General features: G+C 44.5%; 1 protein-coding gene across 3 annotated transcripts in view; it reads left to right on the top strand.

Annotated features, from left to right (window-relative positions):
* The window catches only part of LOC126466830 (ras-related protein Rab-37-like), a 338,533-nt gene that overhangs the window by 555 nt on the left and 316,022 nt on the right, over positions 1 to 21,956 (top strand). The gene's annotated exons all lie outside the window — the stretch shown is intronic.

The following is a 21,956-nucleotide window of genomic DNA, read 5'->3' as shown; positions in this document are numbered from 1 at the left end:
GCGTTGTTGCCTTGATTGTGCTACTTTCGTAAAAGGGAAAACGAACTGCCTTCAGTTACAAATCGTGACTTATATTTCAATATATGATACATTTCGAGCCACGGCTGCTCGTCTTCAGATGCTTGACCAATTCGTCAGCGTCTGCTTCTACATGATTACTCTTCCATTCACAATTAAGTGCCTGAGAGAGGGTTCATCGAACGACATTCAATCTCTTTCTCTAGTGTTCCAACCTCCGATGGTGTGCGGGAAAAAAGAACGTCAATCTTTCCTTGCAAACTCTTATTTCTCCTATTTTATTATGATACCTTCTCCCTAAGTACGTGGGCTGTCAACGAAATATTCTCTCCCTCTAAGGAGAAAGTTGGTGACTCAAAGTTAATGATAAAATCCTGCGCAACGAAAAACGTCTTTGTTTTAGTGATTGCCACCTCTGTTCGCGTATATTACCCGTAGCATTATCTCCCCTGTTTCACGTTAATATAAAACGAGCTGCTCTTTTTGAATTTTTTCGATTTCCTCCGTCAATCCTGCCTGATGCGTATCCCACACCCCACAACAGTACTGCAGAAGAGGGCGGACAAGCGTTGCGTTGCGTTATCTTCAGCGCATTTCTTACATCTTCTAAGTGTTCTGCCAGTAAACCTCAGTCTTCAATTTGATTCTCTCACGACATTATCTACGTAATCGTTACAAGTTATTCTTAATTGTAATCTCTAAGTATTTACTTGAATTTACAGCCTTTAGATTGATATGATTTATCGTGTAACCGAAATTTAGGGTGTCCCTTTAAGTACTCATGTGGATGACTTCACACTTTTAATTATTTATAGTCAATTTCCACTTTTCATACCATACAGGTTTACAAATTTTTGGGAATTTAGGTTACTAGCAGTCTGTTTCCAGCAGTGGTTATATAGTTTTTAAGTACAGTATGAGTGGACATATTTACATACATACACAGTCTCAATGCATATTTGTAAACGCTTGCCTGAAATTTAAGAATTTCAGACAAGCGTTTAAAAATCTGCTGTGGCACGAAATGAGTGTATATTTACGTAAATGTCTACTCATATCGTGCATAAAATCTATCCAACTGTTGTAAACAGACCACTATTAACCTAATTTTTTTAGAAAGTTCTGTAGACACATATAGCTCCCTGAGTGAGTGCTAGTTCTGCAAGGCCTGCAGGAGAGTTTCTGTGAAGTTTGGAAGATAGGAGACGAGGTACTGGCTGAAACGGAGCTGTGAGGACGGGTCGTGAGTCTTGTTTGGGTAGCTCAGGTGGTAGAGCACTTACTCGCGAAAGGCAAAGGTCCCGAGTTCGAATCTCGGTCCGGCACACAGTTTTAATCTGCCAGGAAGTTTCATTTCAGCGCACAATCCGCTCTTGAGTGAAAAATTGAGTGAATCCATTCTGATAAAATATTGATTACACACATGAAGTCTGAATCACATTTCAGCAAGTTCATAGCACACAAGAAGGCAAATTAGATTTGTAGCCTTTAACAGAATCACTTACTGCGTAGCCTTTAACAGACACACTTACTGCGACTGAATATCAACAAAATTTCTAAGCATCCATAGTTCTGTGAAAATTTATAACTCCGCAACAGCAAAACTAATGACTTTAACTGAACTGAACAGGCAGCAAATCTATATTGAAAGAAGACTAACACGAGTTCTTTCGCCTTTAAACTGAAGGAATTCGTGCTAATATATTTATGTTGATGTATCTTTAGTGGTTGTACAGAATCGAAACAAAGGGTTGTATCAGGGGCGATTAAAATATTTCCGTTTGAGGGCACTGCAGCAGCGTATGTGCAATGTAGCGCGATTCCGATGCTGATGTATAAGCATCGACATGTAGGCGAGAGATTAGTTTGGCATTCATGTCTTTCCGAAGCGCATACGGTAACCGCGCAAACGTTAGCTATAGCGACCGTCCAATCAGGACCAAAGTGCTGTTACTCTGTTCTCGGCTACCAAAGGACAAACACTGGTAGACATCAATCGCAGAATGAATAATGTGTAGGGGGCAGCATGTCTGTCGAAAACCGCCATTGTAGGAAGGTGCACGACAAGAGGTGCTGCTGCCTCATGACAACACACGTCGCCATATCGCAAATCTTGTAACGCAGGAGTCACACCCATTCAAGTGGGAGACACTCGAGCATCCGACCTATAGTTCTGATTTCTCCCCATGCGATTGTGACGCCTTCGGACCCTTAAAAAGGCCTTATGGGTCGACGATTCTTGTCGACGAGGTTGTGCACCAGCAGTTACGCACTCCTTCACATAGCAGGAAGCGGTGTTTTACCAAAGGAGTATCTTCAGCCAGGTGCGTCGGTGAAATGATTGCCTAAATGCTCACGGCGATTTTACATGATTGGTATACCGATTATGGACTGTACGGTCTTCGAACGAAAACTTCCTGATCGACCCCTTGTATGTTCGGATACTGTGTTGATATCGCTTTAAAATCCGTAACAGCATAGAATAAAGGGATATTTTATCGATGCTTTTCCGCGAATCTCTTTTAAGCAGAATTAATACAAATGTCATCGAAGACACTTTTAATGCTGTGAGCTGAAGTTCGTAAAGGAATATGTTTTCTGACGTGTATACATATCTCAAACCTGTTACGAAAATTATGGTTTGAACACTTATCTACAACGAAAACCAAACACACTGTAACTGTTTGAGGCCAGTATTAAATCACTAACAGGTGCACAGTGAAAGGCAGAAGTGGACAACGTGTGTGTCCATGGTGTAATACGTAGAGTACAGATCAAAATGTAGGATTGTCTCAGAAAAAATTATATCTTGCATATAAGTATCGTACAACGTGTACAAACTGTACCCTCTATTTTCGGAAGAGTTATAAGTTCTTGGGTATGCTGAACCCTATGCGTATCACACGCTTAGAATCAATTTACGTTACCAGTTCGTGGCTTGATAAATTCCAGCTACCATTATTCCTTGGATTTTTATGTCATAAAACCTGCTTGCCATGTAATAGTTCGCGACCTCGAAGACTGCCAAGTAATACTGTGCTTTCGATGCAGAGTTTAGTGACTAATCTCCCATTGCTGGCAAGGGTGTTGGTTGGGAAGAAAGCAACGCCAGTAAATGTGTTGGCTGCTACGACGGGGATATCTAGATATACTAGAATTTATTCATTTGGGTCAACGCTGAAGACACTAAAGCGATCATAGTGAATGCGTTGTTTCCAGTGCGACTCGACGTACAGATGTGCGATCAGAAATTTGTGCCTTTGAAAATTGTTTCAGAGACGGGGGTTCAAAAAATGGTCCTAAACACTATGGGACTTAACATCTGATGCCATCAGTCCTATAGACTTAGAACTACTTACACCTAACTAATCTAAGGACATCACACACATCCATGCCCGAGGCAGGATTCGAATCTGCGGCCGTAGCAGCAGCGCGGTTCCGGACTGAAGCGCCTAGAACCGCTCGTCCACAGCGGCCGGCACGCGGGGTTCGATGATCATATATCTGTGCCTTTGAAAATTGTTTCAGAAACGCGGGGTTCGCTGTGAGTGCGGCTCCGAAGCCAAACTACAATACGAAAATTAAGAGCTCCGAAATTTCTTTATACTTTCGCAACCGAGCGAGGTGACGTAATGTTTAAGGCACTGAACTGGCGTTCGAGATAAAGGCGGTACACATTTAAAGCCCGCCACACTAAATTAGTCTTTCATTGATTGTCACTAGTCACTTAAAAATGCCAGAATGGTTTTATGTGAAAGGACTAGATGCTTTCCTTCCCCATCTCTGCCCAATCCGGACTTTTGTTTCATCTCTAATGGTTTTGTTATCGGAATCTTTGCTGTACATTGCTAACAAAACGGAAATAGCTCCATTGCTGTGCTATATGAGAACGTCTGCTGAAATTCTCATCAGAATAACAGAATTTAAACAGGTACATTACTGCCGTAGAAGATGCGGTTCTAAATCGTTTTGCATTTTGCGCTAGTGTGATACATTTTACGACTCTCTAGTAGCGCTCTCCAGGGATGCGGTCTTAGTCCGTACCAACACAGCGGGGTCGAAATATCGTCCATCAGAGCATCATTTCTTGTATTAAATTTTCGTTTAATGCACATTTGAAATATATTTAAGCATAAGGAAAACCAGTGGCAATCTGTTCTATTATTTCTCGTTTATGTATAATGCGATTTCAAAAAGTTACATATTATTATGGCAGGCCAAGTAACTTATTTAGTGCTGCAGTGCACTTGAAAGTGACACAGCTAGACTACTTTCCAACAGCCACCAAATCTCTATAAACCCCACTCCACTACAGCTGGAGGTGACATAGCATTTGATCCGTATAGCGCCAGAACTTCACGGTGAGTCTGTGTGCGATGTAGATGTTTAGCCCATAGAAATCGTACTTTCCCGCGTATTTCAGCATCGAAGTAAGTATCCAACTGTCGTGTCTCTATATTCCCACATTGTAATGCACCTGTTAACTTCACCATAGCAGAACTGTTTCTGCAGAATGTGCGGAACATGTACTATCTTTTTACAAAGCACCACTTTTTTTGATGAATGGTATTAGCTTGGGACGACATGTGGGACTTCCTTTTTGAAGTATCTTTTCTGCTTCAGATTCTCAGATGGGTATCATCATGACTCGACGTTAGAGGAGGAGACTATATCCTAAGTACCGTGAATATCTTGTGAAGAGAGCTGCGCCGTTTTCGAAAAAAAGACTCGAACACGAGACTGATTCCACCATTTAAAACGTTTATCATTTCAAAGATTATGATTCGTTGCTTTCTCTCCCTTTTTTAATTTTTTACGTGACAGTAACAGTGTTAAACGTTATCTACGTCTGACAAGATAAAATAAAATACAGTTGCCTAATTCAGTCTAAAATATGCAGTAGAGAGTAATATAATTACTGCGGAACTGCCTCCTGGCAAAACTTGACGCTGTAGTGCTTAAATGAAGCCTGAAGTTAATTACATTCACGGGCGAAAGTGTTACGAAATTTCATGCTTTTTAACAGAACTGATAATAGGTACACCATCTGAGCTCCGAGTTCAGAGATAACTTTAGTTTGATATTTGATAACATGTACACTACTGGCCATTAAAATTGCTACACCAAGAAGAAATGCAGATGATAGACGGGTATTCATTGGACAAATATATTATACTGGAACTGACATGTGATTACATTTTCACGCAATTTGGGAGCATAGATCCTGAGAAATCAGTACCCAGAACTACCCCCTCTGGCCGTAATAACGGCATTGATACGCCTGGGCATTGAGTCACACAGAGCAGCCCATGCAGCTTCAACGCGATACCGCAGTTCATCAGGAGTAGTGACTGGCGTATCGTGACGAGCCAGTTGCTCGGCCACCATTGACCAGACGTTTCCAATTGGTGAGAGATCTGGAGATTGTGGTGGCCAGGGCAGCAGTCGAACATTTTCTGTATCCAGAAAGGCCCATACAGGACCTGCAACGGCCGGCCGGGGTGGTCTCGCGGTTCTAGGTGCGCAGTCCGGAACCGTGCGACTGCTACGGTCGCAGGTTCGAATCCTGCCTCGGGCATGGCTGTGTGTGATGTCCTTAGGTTAGTTAGGTTTAAGTAGTTCTAAGTTCTAGGGGACTAATGACCACAGCAGTTGAGTCCCATAGTGCTCAGAGCCATTTGAACCATTTTTTGACCTGCAACGTGCGGTCGTGCATTATGCTGCTGAAATGTAGAGTTTCGCAGGGATCGAATGAAGGGTAGAGCCACGGGTCGTAACACGTCTGAAATGTAACGTCCACTGTTCAAAGTGCAGTCAGTGCGAACACGAGGTGACAGACGTGTGACCAATGACACCCCATACCATCATGCCAGATGATACGCCAGTATGGCGACGACGAATACACGCTTCCAATGTGCGTTCACCGCGATGTCGCCATGCATGGATACGACCATCATGATGCTGTAAACAGAACCTGGATTCATACGAAAAAATGCCGTTTTGCCACTCGTGCACACACGTTCGTCGTTGAGCACACCATCGCTGGCGCTCCTGTCTGTGATGCAGCGTCAAGGGTAACCGCAGTCATGGTCTCCGAGCTGATAGTCCATGCTGCCGCAAACGTCGTCGAACTGTTCGTGCAGATGGTTTTCGTCTTGCAAACATCCACATCTGTTGACTCAGGGATCGAGGCGTAGCTGCACGATCCGTTACAGCCATGCGGGTAAGATGCCTGGCTTCTCGACTGCTAGTGATCCAGCACGGCGTTCCGTATTACCCTCCTGAACCCACCGATTCCATATTCTGCTAACAGTCATTCGATCTCGACCAACGCGAGCAGAAATGTCACGATACTATAAACCGCAATCGCGATAGGCTACAATCCGACCTCTATCAAAGTCGGAAACATGATGGTGCGCATTTCTGCTCCTTACACGAGACATCACAACAACGTGTCACCAGCCAACGCCGGTCAACTGCTGTTTGTGTATGAGAAATCGGTTGGAAACTTTCCTCATGTCAGCACGTTGTAGGTGCCAACCTTGTGTGAATGCTCTGCAAAGCTAATCATTTGCATATCACAGCGTCTTCTTCCTGTCGGTTAAATTTCGCGTCTGTAGCACGTCATCTTCGTGGCGTAGCAATTTAAATGGCCAGTAGTGTACTTTCTACACTGCAAGTAGTTGGTGGTAGCTTTAGGAGCTCGAAGTACATTTTCCTTTTTTGGAATAACACGTGGGTAACTGTTAATCAACCGCTAATGCAATACACACTCTCCGAAGTGATTTATTTGGAGAGACCCGCCGGCTTGCAAGTGGACCCACTTGCACCCTGAGACAATTAGTATCATTCCATGATTTGGATTCGATACGAAACATAAAAAGCAGGATATCTATCCTGATGTATGACCAGCCTCCACCCACAGGACGCAAGGGCTGGTCAGATGCAAGCGGAGACAACGCAGTCGCCAAAGAAACGCAGTAGACCTTCAGGGTGGTGGTGGTGGTGGTGGTGGTGGTGGTGGTGGTGGTGGCGGAAATTCGGACATAAGCACTTTTGTGAACGTAGTGTTAATTAAACCAAACAGACAGAATTTTGAGGAAACAGTCGCCTGCAGGATACCGTAAAGTAAGGAACGGAAGCACACGATCGGACATTGGACACCCGTATGGACAAAATCGATCTGTGAATATCCGCCACACGACGATACCTCCTCCAGCTGCTTGAAAAATGCTCCGTGAACGAAATGCTTCGCCTCGAGTCGCTTCAGAGGACCCGTAGCCTGATTTTCACGTATACCAATCGAATAGTCAATACAAATCTTTATTCTCAGTGTGGATGTGACCAGACAGAAACGATACGGAAATAAAAACCTACCATACTTCAGTTAATTTCATTCTATAATTTCATTCTGGACCATTTTTTAAAATTAAGTCATAAAGTCCGTTAGCGTGTAACTCGAATTACGTCCTGCAGTTTCAAGAAACAGGGGATTAGTATATACTGATACTCAATATATTTATTCCTTACTGAAATTTTTCATAAATAATCTCTTTTTTCAAACCAACTGTTCGGTTCAGTGAATCAGTACTAGAAATAAGAATAATCTCATAAATATCTAAAGTCATTCGCTCCAGAAGGGTATCGAATATTCAGAAACGCACATCTTTAGCTACTTGATAGCCGCAACAAACAGTGACAGAACTCGACAGCGCTGCGTTTGTGACATCGCGAATGTGGTTCATCGTTCCTTATTACACTATCTAATTAAAATAATCCGGACACCTGTTACTGGATATTATTTTGGAGTACGTTCACCTTTAGCCTTTATGTCGGCTTAAATCTGCTGCAGATACTGTCAGTGAGGCGCTTGAATGTTTGTGAAGGAAAGGCAGCCCGTTATTCCTCAAGGGCCAAAACCACAGAAGGTAATGATACTGGACGCTGTGGTCTGGAGCGAAGTCCACGTTCTAATTCACCGCAAAGGTGGTTTCAAGTTGGGACTCTGCGCATGCCAGTCCATTTCAAGGATATTGTTGTACAGAAAGCGTTGCCTCATAGATGCTGTATTAAGAGGTCGCATTGTCATGGTGATACAGCCAGTCAGCCAGTCAGTCTCCAAATTGTTCTTGTACTGCTCACAGTGCATGAATGCTGTTAAACGTCTTCATAGCCATCCGCATTTATCGTTTTCTTAATCTCAGTAACCACGAAGAACATCCCCATACCGAAACATCACCTGCTCCGTATTTCACTGCGTGGAGAGAATGCTCTCGGTTGTCCTGCGGTTTTTCCTGGTACGGTTTTCGAAAAGCGTCTTCCAGAACAATTTACAAATTATAATGCGGAGTTATATGGCATTCTGATGGCTCTGTAAAGGGTTCACAGACATCACCGTACGAGTTTTCTTGTCTTTTCCGACTCTCTTAGTGCACTGCAAGCACTTCACCGAATGTATCCGGTAGACCCGCTGATTCAGCTCATCCATGACTCCTTACAGCAGCTCCAACGCCGTGGTCACGTTGGGATACAGGGTAACGACGTGGCTGACAAAGCTGCCAAGGAAGCATGTTGGGATGGTGCTGTCCATCAATGTCCCATCCCGTTGCACGCCATTATCTCATTTTCTGACAGATGCGTCATGCGTCAATGGGAGGCTGAATGGTTGCTGGTGTCAGACAACAAACTGCCGTCGCTCAAGTCGACCACAAAAGCTTGTCGGAATTCATGTCGGCCTCGCCGCTGGAAGGAGGTTTTGCTTACCAGACTGCGCATCAGGCATAGCCCTTTCACACATGGCTTCCTCCTCCGGTGGGAGGATCCACTATTCTGTGAAGTTTGTGGCGTGCCGCTTTCAGTTTAGCATATTGTGGCTACGTGTGTCCTGTATACTGATATTAGGTCAGCCCTCGGTCTCACTGGAGATCTACCCACCATACACGCAGACACCGATACCAGTGTTAAAAGAGTGGCGAAATTTTGTGTACTGTCAGGCCTCATCCCTAAACTGGTGGGACAGGGCGGAAGACTTTAATACTTTATAAATTGCTCCTCATGTGGGGACAGCCTTTGTCCCCACCCATGCGATTTGCATTTTGACTTTTCCTCAGGGCGTTGATGACCATGATGTCGAGCGCCCCCTCAACCCAAATCATAATCATCACTGCTTCCACCATACATCGTGGCATGCAACATTCTCCAAGTATTCGCTAAACCCAAATACGTCATCGGAATGCCACTGGGTATAGCGTGATTCGGCACCCAAAATCATTCGTTTCCAGCCATCCATCGCACCACCTCAAGCGTCGCTTAGCATTAACTACATAAATGTGTGGCTTATGAGGAACTGCTCGAACATTGTAGCCCATTCTTTTAACTTCCTGCCCTTAGTCGCTGTGTTCGACAGACTGCTGGTAGCACTTTGGACCTGTGTAATGGTTCCTTCCTCTGATTTCATGCTATTTCTTACAACCATCCTCAGCAGTGCTCGACTGTCTCTGTCAGTCAGTATACGAGGTGTTTCTGATCTTGGTTCAGCTGTGCTTGTTTCTTCGTGTTTGTACTTGAGAATCGCATCACCAACAGTCGACTTAGCCGGGTTTAGGAGGGCTGAAATGTCTCTCATGGATTGTGACAGCCAGTAGCTAATCCACTGGGCTCTCCTGACACCTATTCTGCTGTTACTGCTTTTCTGCTGACAACACATAATCATTTAGGCTTCTTTATGTCTAACTTGGTCTCTCACCGCACGATCATCCAGTGTAACTGCAACAGATTCCATAGTGACCTCCTGGTAATGCAACACCTTGTCTCCTATTCTGAGTTCTGTCTTGTTCTTTAAGAAACACATTTCGTGGTTATCGGCCGTTCTGTCAGAACCATGCCAGCCCCAGGGTAGTATCTGTTGTGGTCTGCACTTTGGTTCGCTCCTATGTCATTAGTTGCTGGATCACCCCACGTACCAACTTGGAAGCAACAGTGTTTCGAGTGAGAATGACTCTGGCAATCACCATTTTCAATGTCTACCTCCCTCTGGGTAGGCCACTTCCTTACACTGAACTGTCTACCTTAATCTAGCAACTCCCGCTCCCGTTGCTCGTCCTTTGGGACATTAATGAACACCACCCACTGTGTTGAAGTGTCACTTCAACAGGTAGGAATCTCTTAATTGACCAACTTACCACGGGTCTTGATTTGTCTCTCCTCAATGATGCTTCCCCTACCCACTTCAGTGCCACCTGCTCTGCTATCGATCTCACGATCTCCTCCCCTGCCCTTGTGGCTTCCCTACTTCCGTCATCCCATGACCTTTGTGACAGTGACCACTTTCCGGCGATTCTATTGTTCCCCTGCTGCCGACAGGCAGACAGGCCCCCATGTTGGGCATTCCGCAGGGCCAATTGGCCTTTATATACATCTGCTGTGCACTTCGACACCTCCCTCTCGAATTCCATTCATGTAAGTGTACAAGGCGTCTCTGCCACTATTCTTCATGCTGCTGGCACTGCTTTCTCCCTATCCACCGGTCCCCTCGTCGATGACCAGCACTGTTGGTGACCAAGGATGTCGCCGTTGCTGTCCAGGAGTGCTCATGGGCGCTGCAGCAATGTAAGTGATGCCCTTCACACAACAACCTCCTCGTTTTTTAAGCATCTCTGCGCGAAGGCTCGTTTCCTTTTTAAGCGGAATAAAAAGGGGAATGCTGGTAGCGCTATGTTCCCTCCCTGTGGACGTATGCCTCTTCATCGCAGGTTTGGTCCAAGCTGTGTAGCCTTCTGGGCCGCCAGCGACAGTTACACCTCCAAGGTGCTCTGTGCACAGATCCATTGGACGTAGTGGAACACCTCACGACACACTTTATGATGGCATCAGCGTCCTCTTCCTATCCTACTACCTTTCTCTGGCAGAGACGCAGAGTTGAACGGACCCACATCTGTTTCATCTCGCACCACACTGAGCCCTATAATGCATCCATCACTGAATGGGCATTTTTGCACGCTCTTACCTCTTCCCCAGACACCGCCCCAGCCCCAGATTCCATCAACCAGATGATTCAGCAATTGTAAGTTCCCCAGAGGCAAACTCTCCTCAGGGTCTTCAACTGCATTTGCCTAGTGGGTGCTTTTCTGTCACAATGGCGAGACATTATAGTTATCCCTATCAAGCCCAGGAAGAACCCAAGTCTCGTAAGCTACTGCCCAGTTATCCTTATCAATGTACTACTCAAGAGGTTGTTCAGCTTCAGATTATGTTGGGTACTCGAATCTTGGGGCCTTTTGTCACAGTATCAGTGTGACTTCAGGGCAAGATGCTTTCCAACTGACCATTTACTCAGATTAGAATCAGCCATCCGACAGACCTTTAGTCACTGCTGGCACCTTGTCGCGGTCTTCTATGACCTACATAAGGCGTATGACATGACAGCTCAATCACATTTTAGTTACCTTCGATGACTGGGGATTCTGTGGTCCCTTTCAGATTTTTATCTGTGAGTTTTCGTCACTGGCTTTTCCGGGTTCGAGGTGGCACTTCACTCACCGCCTCTCGGATTCAGGAGAATGGTATCCCACAGGATTCTGTGAAACGTGTCACACTCTTCCTCATTGCCATCAATGGGTTCCTGACCTCTGTTAGGTTGTACTTCGACGATTTTTGTATCTGGTGCAACTTCCACTCGGTAGCATCTGCTGAGTGCCGGCTCCAAGGTGGTGCCATCTGAAGGGCCTCTGTGTGAGCCACCTCCCATGGCTTCCAGTTTTTTCCCTCCAAAACGTGGTTTATGCATATTTGTCGTCGACCTACAGTACACCATGATCCAGAACTTTATTTAGGTGACTACCTCCTGGATGCTGTAGCACAATCCCTTTTCTTGGGCCTTACGTTTGATAACAAGCTGACATGGCTGCCCCACATTCGACACTTCAAGACTGCATGTATGCAGAAGCTTAATGCTCTTCATCTCCTGGCCCACACTTCTTGGGGTGCAGACTATTCCACTCTTCATCTTCACTGTTCTCTGGTATTGTCCAGGCTCGATTATGTAGTCAGGTTTATGGTTCAGCAGCTCCTCCACTTTCATACTGCTTGACCCTGTTCATCATTGTGGGGTGTATCTGGCTATCGGTGCCTTTCGCACTAGTCCCTTTGATAGTCTCCTCACAGAAGTGGGGATTCCCCATCTACAGATAAAATGCAGCCGACTCCTTGTTCCTTACGCTATCGCCATTAGCCAGTTTCCTGACTATCCTGTGTACCCAATGTTCTTTGACAACGAGGGATGTCTCCCACCTAACACCTGCCCAGGGGCAGGATTGCAGGTTGTCATGCGTCTCATTCCCCCCATTGGGATCTCCATCTCCACTCAATGGACTGCATCCTGTATCTTTCCTCTCATATCCCCCACTCCCCCCCTAGATGGTGCCTAGACCACGGATCAGGACCGATCTATTCCAATGTCCTAAGATTTCTGTCGCTCCTATGGTTTTCTGGCGTCTTGTATGTGCCATTCTTGCAGAGTTCCAGGGTGCCACCATCTTTTACACTGATGGTTCTAAAACAATCGATAAGGTCGGATATGCTTTCACGTCACCTGCTGGCTCCGCACACCACTTATTGCAGGGATCGAGTAGTGTGTTTACAACAGATCTTCTAGCCATTCACAGATCCCTCCTTCTTGTTTCTCACACCTCCCTCGACAGTGTTTCAATTTGTTCAGATTCCATGAGCAGCCTGCCCATGACCTTCCCTCTGCCCTTGAGCGTGCCGCCTGCTCAGTCGTCTTCCTCTGCGTCCGGAGTCATGTGGGCATCCCATGGAATGAACTGGCTGACCGTCTGGCTAGGGAAGCAGATACTTCGCCCCCCCTCCCCCCCTCCCCAACTCCTTCTATGACTCTGGCTGTGGATATGCGGATCTACGTCAAATCTCTTTTTGCCCAAAAATGGAATAACATCTGGCGCACTACTCCTCACAGTAATAAACTGCGCACAATCAAGGAGTCTGCTGCAGTTTGGCGCTCTCCTATTGGAAGGAGTGAACAGTTTAATGCCGTTTACGCATTGGTCATACCTGGCTCACCAATTTTCCTCCTATGTAACGACCCACCACCAGAATGTGGTTGTGAAGCCAGACTGACGATATCTCACATATTGATGGATGGTCCCTTTCTTTCGGCCATTTGTGTTAAGTAAGGTCTTCCCGATTCCTTGCCGGGCGGAGTGGCCGAGCGGTTCTAGGCGCTAGAGTCTGGAACCCTGCGACCGCTACGGTCGCAGGTTCGAATCCTGCCTCGGGAATGGTTGTGTGTGATGTCCTTAGGTTAGTTAGGTTTAAGTAGTTCTAAGTTCTAGGGGACTGATGACCTCAGAAGTTAAGTCCCATAGTGCTCAGAGCCATTTGAACCCGATTCCTTAAATTTAATAGTAGCGGACGATCCACATATGATTGAAGGCGTCCTCAGTTTCCTCCGTGAAAGTCCTTTTTATTTCCAAATATAAGTTTTTACTTTAGTCTTGGAGCAGGGTCAAGTTAGTTAGGGTTGGGACTTCTTGTACAGTCTTCTCGGTCTGTGACCCCATGACCGCCCCCTTTTTTCCAGTTTTTAGGTTTGGTCTCACCTTTTATTCCTTTAGTTTGTGTGTTTAATGCTAATTATTTTACAACTTGACTCCACTGACTTGATATGTCCACTTTTAGCGGATCCCCTTTCTTCTGTGACCGACTTAGGGATCGCGGGACTGCTGACCTCGCCCCCCCCCCCACCCCCACCCCCCCCACCACTACCATTCAGCAGTCTATCTTCCGAGCGCCAGAAGACCGTCGCCGTGAATTTAGAGGCTGAGAGTACAGCTTTGAACTTTTGCTTCGAGGGAGAGATGGTGTGGAGCCACTACATGGAGTGCCGTTCTGTTTCCCGTTCGAAGTGATGAAGCCATGTTTGATAGCTTGTGACGATGTTCGACAAAAAATTGCCTTAATCAGCCTCGTAACGCTCGAGCAAATCCTTCGTTGCTCTTTACGGTTTTTGTTAGGTCCCCACCGGGGACACAGCTCTGAATACTCCAACTGATGTACGAGTGTCAGCACTACCAACAGAGATGTTCAATTGTGCAGCCAGGTTTTTGATTTTGATCATCGATTTTGTGCGGCCGGCTGTCAGCGGCACTCGGGAGGTGTTAGACGCCTCACCCAACGACTAACCGAGTGTTTCTTCACTGCCAGGTCTCTGCAGACATCGTACAAGCGTCTATGAAACCCGCGATGCTCTTTTTTCCCGCCAAAATAAAGTCAGTGACATATCTCTACTTGGAACGCACCTCCTTTTGAGAAGTCACTGACCGTGCTACTGTATAGTGGCACCATCCACCGGAACCTCATGCACTACAGGGACTGAAGAGAAAATATTGCACGAAGTCTCACAATAAATTCCGCATATTTTTAACCGAAATTTGCCGAGAAATAACTGTTACATTACTTACTGGGGAAAAAAAATTTTCTGTTTTACCTACTGAGCCAGGGTTGTACCCAAGCACGCACCTCTCCGTCCGAAGTAAATCAATGGCCACTAACGTCTTTCTTCAGGGCTGAAACATATGGGCGGGCACACATTTTGCCGAGGTTTTACCAACTACGCTGCAGGATTTTCGCATAGTCCCAATCTCTCCCTGTGCATTTCAATACTTTTGGAACCCTGACGAAAGGTATACACCGCTGTCGGTTTGCTTCGGACGAAGAGTTGCGCCCCTGGGTTTAATCATGATACCGTAAGCGACCGTTAACACTTTTCGCGAGAGCATCGACAGTCTTTCCTCACAGTGGGTTAAATGGATTAAGTTATGACTATTACTTTTGAAATAGTAAACAGTTTACTCTATTTCCCCCTGTCTCGTTAACATTTGGCTGCCAGCAATATACGCTGTAGAAACAACAACACTATAGCGTCTTTTTTATCGCCCATGTTAAGGCAATTCCTGTGCTGCTTCATAAGCTTCCACTGGTTATTGCTAACCTGCAATGAAGAACTTGAATTTGTCTATCGGTTTTTCTTCGTATGAAGACTACATTTACATCAGGTACGTTATAAATTCTCGTTGCTGTTCAGCTATTTCCGCAGGTAATCAGTAATTGGGAACAAAGAGGTCAAATATTACAAAAACGGACGTATTTTTACTGCTCATCGACGACAGCCTGCGCGCTACCAAGAATATCCAGATAAACGAAGTAACGAAAAATTATGTAACGCTGAACTTCATTTCCACTGATTGTGCGTCCGCCTGTTAACTCTGTTATATAACCGCTGGACTTTTATGCAGTATCTCTCGTGCTGCTACGAATCAGATTTTGGGTTCAGAGCTTATTTTGAAACAAAATATTCTATTCATTTTAGTTGCGACAGATACACGAATCGGCGCAGCTTTGTCATCAGGCCCGTCGGTATTTAAGCACCGATGAGCAACTGTAAAATGAAAGCAGTATCCAGCAGAAGTATGCTAATTCGTTTTGTCATGACGGAGTCGTCTCTCACATATTTATTTTTGAATACACACGTAAACTGTATCGCGAATTGATTCTCATATCTAGGAAAAAACTAACATAGATTACATGCGCACGTAATACCGCTCACCCCGCATTTACATCTTGCGTAGCACATTTAAAATACACTGCCTGTCGAAAAATTGAAGCACTCAGGAGACATAGCCAATGAAGCTTCGTAAATATAACCTTCGGCGGGTATGTAAATGATTAGAGCTGCAATTATCTGTGGCAGGTAGAACACCTGCTACAAAATATTAGTTTTCTTCACGTTTACAGTAGTAGCTTGGATAAATCGTCGTGAACAACGTGGTAACTTCAATGATGACTGCAAAGGACAGAGTTTGAAAAGGACCTCATTGGGGGTTTCCATTTGTCCGGGTGGACGGATGGTTCAGCAACCAGTTTGGTGGGGCATTCTGAGGCGGCAGTGACTCGACGGACTGGATGGGAACGTGAGGACAGGCAAACTCGATACCAAGATACCAGTTGGCCATGTCTGACCACCACAAGCGAGAATCGCTGTACTGTGCACTACCCACATCGTGACCTCTTTACATCTGTGTCTGACATCCGGGGACAAGTGATGGACGCCCAGCAACATTGTGTCATTTCGTACTACTAGTCGGAGACGAGCAGCAGCCGAGCTATGGCACCAGCGTCTAATGCATGCGCTGCCGTTAATACCACAGCACAAGAGGCTGCGTTTGGAGTGTTGGAATGGCCGAGAAGCATAATGACGTTTCGCACTCCTGCAGTACTCCGGACGGCCATCGTCGGTAACTATGGCGACGACCTAGAGAGAGGTCTCTTTCATCCAATGTTTTGGAGAGGCACACCGGTGTTACTCATGGCCTCATGGTATGGGAAGTCATCCGGTATAGTGGTGACTGAGGGAACTCTTGATGGCACAGCAATATGTCACGGACATTCTACTCCCTCATGTGTTTCCTCTCGTGGCACATTACCGTGCTACCTTTTTTCAATAGCACAGTACTCATCCACAAATGTAAGATCTCAGTATGAACTGTCTACGACTTACGTGATGTTGAAGTACTCCTGAGGCCAACAAGATCCTCACACTGTCCGTGATGGAACATGTGTGGGACCAGCCCGGACAATTCGATCTATGCAAGTATCCGGGATATCGAGGAGCAGTTGCTAGAGTTGTGGGCCAGCTTGCCTCAGGGGAAGACAGTAAGGCTGTCAAAGATTTTTGTAACTGGATCAGTACAGGAATGCAGGCCACAGGGATGCAACGCCATACTGAAAAGTAGGTTTACACTGCTTAGTTCTTTCTAAATTTCACATAACATCACTTGGCCTCTTAGGCAGTGTAGTTCCTTTTTCCTCTCCCCTTCAGAGTGCACCACTTTTACTGTCGGGCAGTGCACGTTTTACCGTCATTCAGCGAAGCTAATGTCACAGTATCTTCAGATCTCATTAGGCCTAGAGGTCTTTTCTTCATTTAATTGTCTCCACTCCTATCTTGGCTAATATCTTCTTCTTGCCTTCATTCTCATCAGCTGTCTCGTACCACTGATATCAGAACAAAAGTCATGATGTATGCTAGTAAAAAGAAAAGAAACAAGATTACCGTCTCGTCGATGACGTAGCAATTAAAGATGGACTCCCAAGCTCGTACTGTACAAGGAAAGCATCTTTGATTCCCCTTAATCCATCTAGGGCGAAAAACCCAAAACGGCAGGACATTTCTGATGACGACAATGCCGACATCGATTAACCAGAAATTAAGTCACTTAGTTCACTATCTTAGACACTATAGTACTTCCTTCAGTAATATACAATTTGATCAAAAGTATCCGAACACCCCCAAAAACATACGTGCGAGAGCGGAATTGGGTGCTCCGCGGAACTCACGCTACTTCGAACATGGTCAAGTGATTGGGTGTTAATTGTGTCATATGTCTGTACGGGATATTTCCACACTTCTAAACATCCCTAGGTCCACTGTTTCCAATGTGATAGTGAAGCGGAAACGTGAAGGGGCACGCACAGCACAAAAGAGTACAGGCCGACCTCGTCTGTTGCGTGACAGAGACCTCCGACAGTTGAAGAGGGTCGTAATGTGTAATAGGCAGACATCTATCGAGACCGTCACACAGGGATTTCAAACTGCATCAGGATCCACTACAAGTGTTATGACAGTTAGGCGCGAGGTGAGAGAACTTGGATTTCATGGTCGAGCGGCTGCTCATAAGCCACACATCACACCGGTAAATGCCAAATGACGCCTCGCTTGGCCTAAGGAGCGTAAACATTGGACGATTGAACCGTGGCAAAACGTTGTGTGGAGTGACGAATCACGGTACAGAATGTGGCTATCCGATGGCTGGGTGTGGGTATGGCGAATGCCCAATGAACGTCTTCTGCCAGCGTGTGTAGTGCCAACAGTAAAATTCGGAGGCGGTTGTTTTATGGTGAGGTCGTGTTTTTCGTGGAGGGTGCTTGCACCCCTTGTTGTTATGCGTGACACTATCACAGCACAGGCGTACATCGATGTTTTAAGCAGCTTCTTGCTTCCCACTGGTGAAGAGCAATTCGGTATGGCGGTTGTATCTTTCAACACGATCAAGTACCTGCTCGTAATGCACAGCCTGTGGCGGAGTGGTTACACGACAATAATATGCCTGCAATGGACTGGTCTGCACGGTCCTGACCTGTATCCTTTAGAACACCTTCGTGCCAGGCCTCACCGAGCGACATAGATACCTCTCCTCAGTGCAGCACTCCGTGAAGTGCCATTCCCCAAGAAACATTCCAGCACCTGATTGAACGTTTGCCCGCGTGAGTGGAAGCTGTTATCAGTGCTAAGGATGGGCCAAAACGATGTTGAATTACAGCATTACCGATGGAGGGCGCCACGAACTTTTCATTTTCAGACAGGTGTCCGGATACTTTTGATCACATAGTGTATATAAAAGCACGACGGCTCCTTGAGGTTTGCTTCAGTATGGATGCACTAATGTCATCCAAACTCCAATGGGAATCAAAAAATTTACAAGTACGGGGTTAATGGACGATGTTTGCTGTATTGCAGCGTGCGATAAGTTGGAAATTTGAGTAGGTCAGGGACCGTGTCCTGATGGCCGAAGCAGTCAGCCGGCACGGTAGCTCAGCGTGGTTGCCCTCCATAATTAAAAAAAATGAAGTTTAATCTCTGAACTTCCAGGGGTATCATGTGACGTCCGCTCAGACCATACGATGAAAACAATGTTGAACAAAATTAAGGGAAAGAAAGTGGTTAAGGGAACTGCTCATGGGGTTAAGTCCTCGTTCGCCACAAATTTTCAACTTTTCGCTATTGCATTACCGCAATGCTCTGTGCGGCTAGAAGTCACGAGTTTCCCATCCATCCTTTCCCTTTCTTTCCCATCCTGTATTTCATATAAACCTCGTTCAGTATCATTCAGCGGGTTTCTCGGAATATTCCTAACTTAAGCTCTGGCGTTGGTGTTGACTTAGTACTTATGTACCGCATTTTTAAAATGTGACTACGCCTATTCAGGCTGTTTTAGTTTTATTTCTAGACCATACTCTCTTAGACAAATTATAGATTCGTGTATATCTTCTGAAGAAGACTCAATTATTTGGGCTGAAACCTAGGTAAAGGTTGGTTTCATTAGAGCTATCGAGGCTGATAGTTTCTTATATATTAGATTATCGCGATTGCTGACTGTGCTGCAATGTTGAAAGTACAAAACTGCAATGTCGTTCCTGAACTGTGCTTGGTGTACGGCAGCGAATAAAACAAACTTAAAATGCCGTTGTGTTAACAGGTCCTTCTGTTTAAAGACAACAGAAACGATCACAAGGAAAATAAATTTTCTTTTAAGGCCTAAAAATTCAGCAGAGCGTGTAGGAGACAACAGATTTTTGCTATGCATTAACTTTTAATATGTTCTTTTACATGAAACCGTTGACAATGAAAATAAAAAAATTGTGTTAAGATCTAGAAATTGAAGCGAACGTGCCATACATTAGAAATAATTACGTACTTTTACAGAAATGCGTTCCAAATTAAGATTAAGCTGTCGTTGTACGATCTAATAACTTGAATGTGTATAGATTAAAAAAAACACATTCGGTATTAATACGTGAATCTATAGGAAAGCTTAAGAAATGAAAATGAAACAGAGATTTCGGATTCCGGTGCACGAACTAATAACTAAATACAGACGAACACACACAGAACTGCATTTGCTGTTAAATAATTTTACAGACTAGTGTGGAAAAATCAAATTTGTTTTATAATCTAATTGTTAGAGTGTAAAGCATTAGGGTCTGTGTAGCTAGATGCTGCATAATTAGTGGACACGGTACCTTTAATCCATGTAAGGGCTGAAGAGTTTTGTACTGCAGCTACTGCTCTCACCATAGCTCTTTCTAACGGTATTAGCACGTAACGGTCTGCACGTAAACGAGGTTTAGTTCTGCGTTCTGCCATTGGCAATTGTAAAATAAGCAGGTAATGCGGAGTTCGTAAATCCAAAGATGTGCTCAAAGTTAGAATAAAAATCACATTACAATATTAAATTTTTTTAAAAATAATATGAATAAATAAACAAGCTACCAGTCAGCAAAATTCGTGTCTTGCTTTGAAGGCAGAAAACTCGTTGATCATATATTCATAGTTCAGACCGTTATCAGTTAGGAGGTCGGCTTCGATGTGAAGAATGGACAAGGCGTTCAATCTCTCCTCAGACAACGTGGAACGTAGGTACGTTTTCAGTCTTTTAAGAGCAGAAAATGAACGTTCTGCTGAACAATTTGTAAGTGACATACATAGAAATATTCTAAGACCAACGTCAACGTTCGGGAACACGGACTGTAACTTCCCTTTTCGTAAAAATTTACTCATTTCGACTGGTATATCACTGATCTCAAAAGATTTCAGAAGTTCCGCGAAATGTAAACATTCACTGGGGAAGGAAGGGTTGACATTTGTCATATGACGGTTGGCGTTTTGCTACACGTTCAGCAGTATCATCAGGTGCCCTGCTCTTAAGGTTACTGAGAGCTGTGAAGGAGTCCAACAGTGTTCTATAGCTTCCTTCCTCCCCACTGATTCGGCGTACAAGTTGTCGATTACTGAGAGAAATGTTTCGACTCCAAATTTTTGCCTTCCAGTCAGAAAGACTTCTTCAGAGTCCGCTTCTTCGTCATCGTGAAGTTTGTGTTTTCGTGATCTTTTATGGGTGCATTCATAGCCTATTTCAGTCACAATCTCCATGGATTTATTTTCATAATAGTCGAACATGCCACGAATGGATGCAATAAATTCTACAAGTGATTCATATAATTTATGCACTTCTTTAGTATCAATGTTTACACTTTGCAACTTCAAATTTACACTATTAAATCTCTGGAGTTTGTCCTTCCAAACTGTCATCATGAATACTGTTTCTACTCTGCTGAGTTGATTCAATAAAGCTAAAGCCTCATTTCGCATAAGTGGTTTTTCAAACGTATTATCGGCAATATGTGCGGAGGCATTGATAACGCCCTCCCAGTTTTCATATAGAATTACACATGCTTCCTATCTTGCTGACCAACGTGTTTTTGATAAACATCTTACCGTTTTGCTTCCTGGTTTCGTGAAAGAAAGAAACTTATTCTAGCACTGTGTAGAAGCAGAGAAAAAATTATAAAGGTTTTGCACTACATTGAAAAACGAGCATGTTTCCGACAACAGCTTGCAGCACTAGTGCCGACTAAATTCAAAGAATATGCTGCACAAGGCAAATAATGCGCTTTCGGATTTTGTTCTTTAATGCGTGCTTGCAGATCAGTGTAGGTTCCTGACATATTGGTTGCGTTGTCATATTACTGGCCTCTACAGTCAGTAATATCAATGGAATTTGTAGACAGGACTTTTAGTACGGCCTCAGCTCAGTTTTCGAACTTGTGTCCCGGATTTGGTAAAAACAAAAGGAAATGTTTAACAGGTTCACCATTGTCGTTCACATATCGTAATATGAAAGATAACTGATCAATACGTGAAATTTTCACAGTAGAATCTACTGTTATAGAGAAATATTTGGCCTGTTTTACTTCACTTACGATAATTCTTTTTATTCGTTCAGAAAGAAGCTCTATTATTTCATCACAGATTGTTCAAGAAAGATAACTTGTATGTTCCTGCCCTGGATTTCCATATCGTTCGATGTGGTCTGCGAGAAAAGGATCAGACTCGGCTATAAGTGTAAGAGACATCATAAATTGACTATTATGTAATGATTGGAATCTTTCAACGTGTCCACTTAGCGGAAGTCAACGACTTGTTAGCTTCTTGACTACTGCAAACACCATTTTCAACATACTGCGCCAGTACATTTTTTCTGTCACAACATACAGGAGTATACTAGAAAATCACGCAAAGTTGT

This window comes from Schistocerca serialis, chromosome 1, assembly GCF_023864345.2.
Source record: "Schistocerca serialis cubense isolate TAMUIC-IGC-003099 chromosome 1, iqSchSeri2.2, whole genome shotgun sequence".
NCBI lineage: Eukaryota > Metazoa > Arthropoda > Insecta > Orthoptera > Acrididae > Schistocerca > Schistocerca serialis.
Note: the sequence above shows the minus strand (reverse complement) of the source record. Positions and strands in the feature narration are given on the sequence as shown.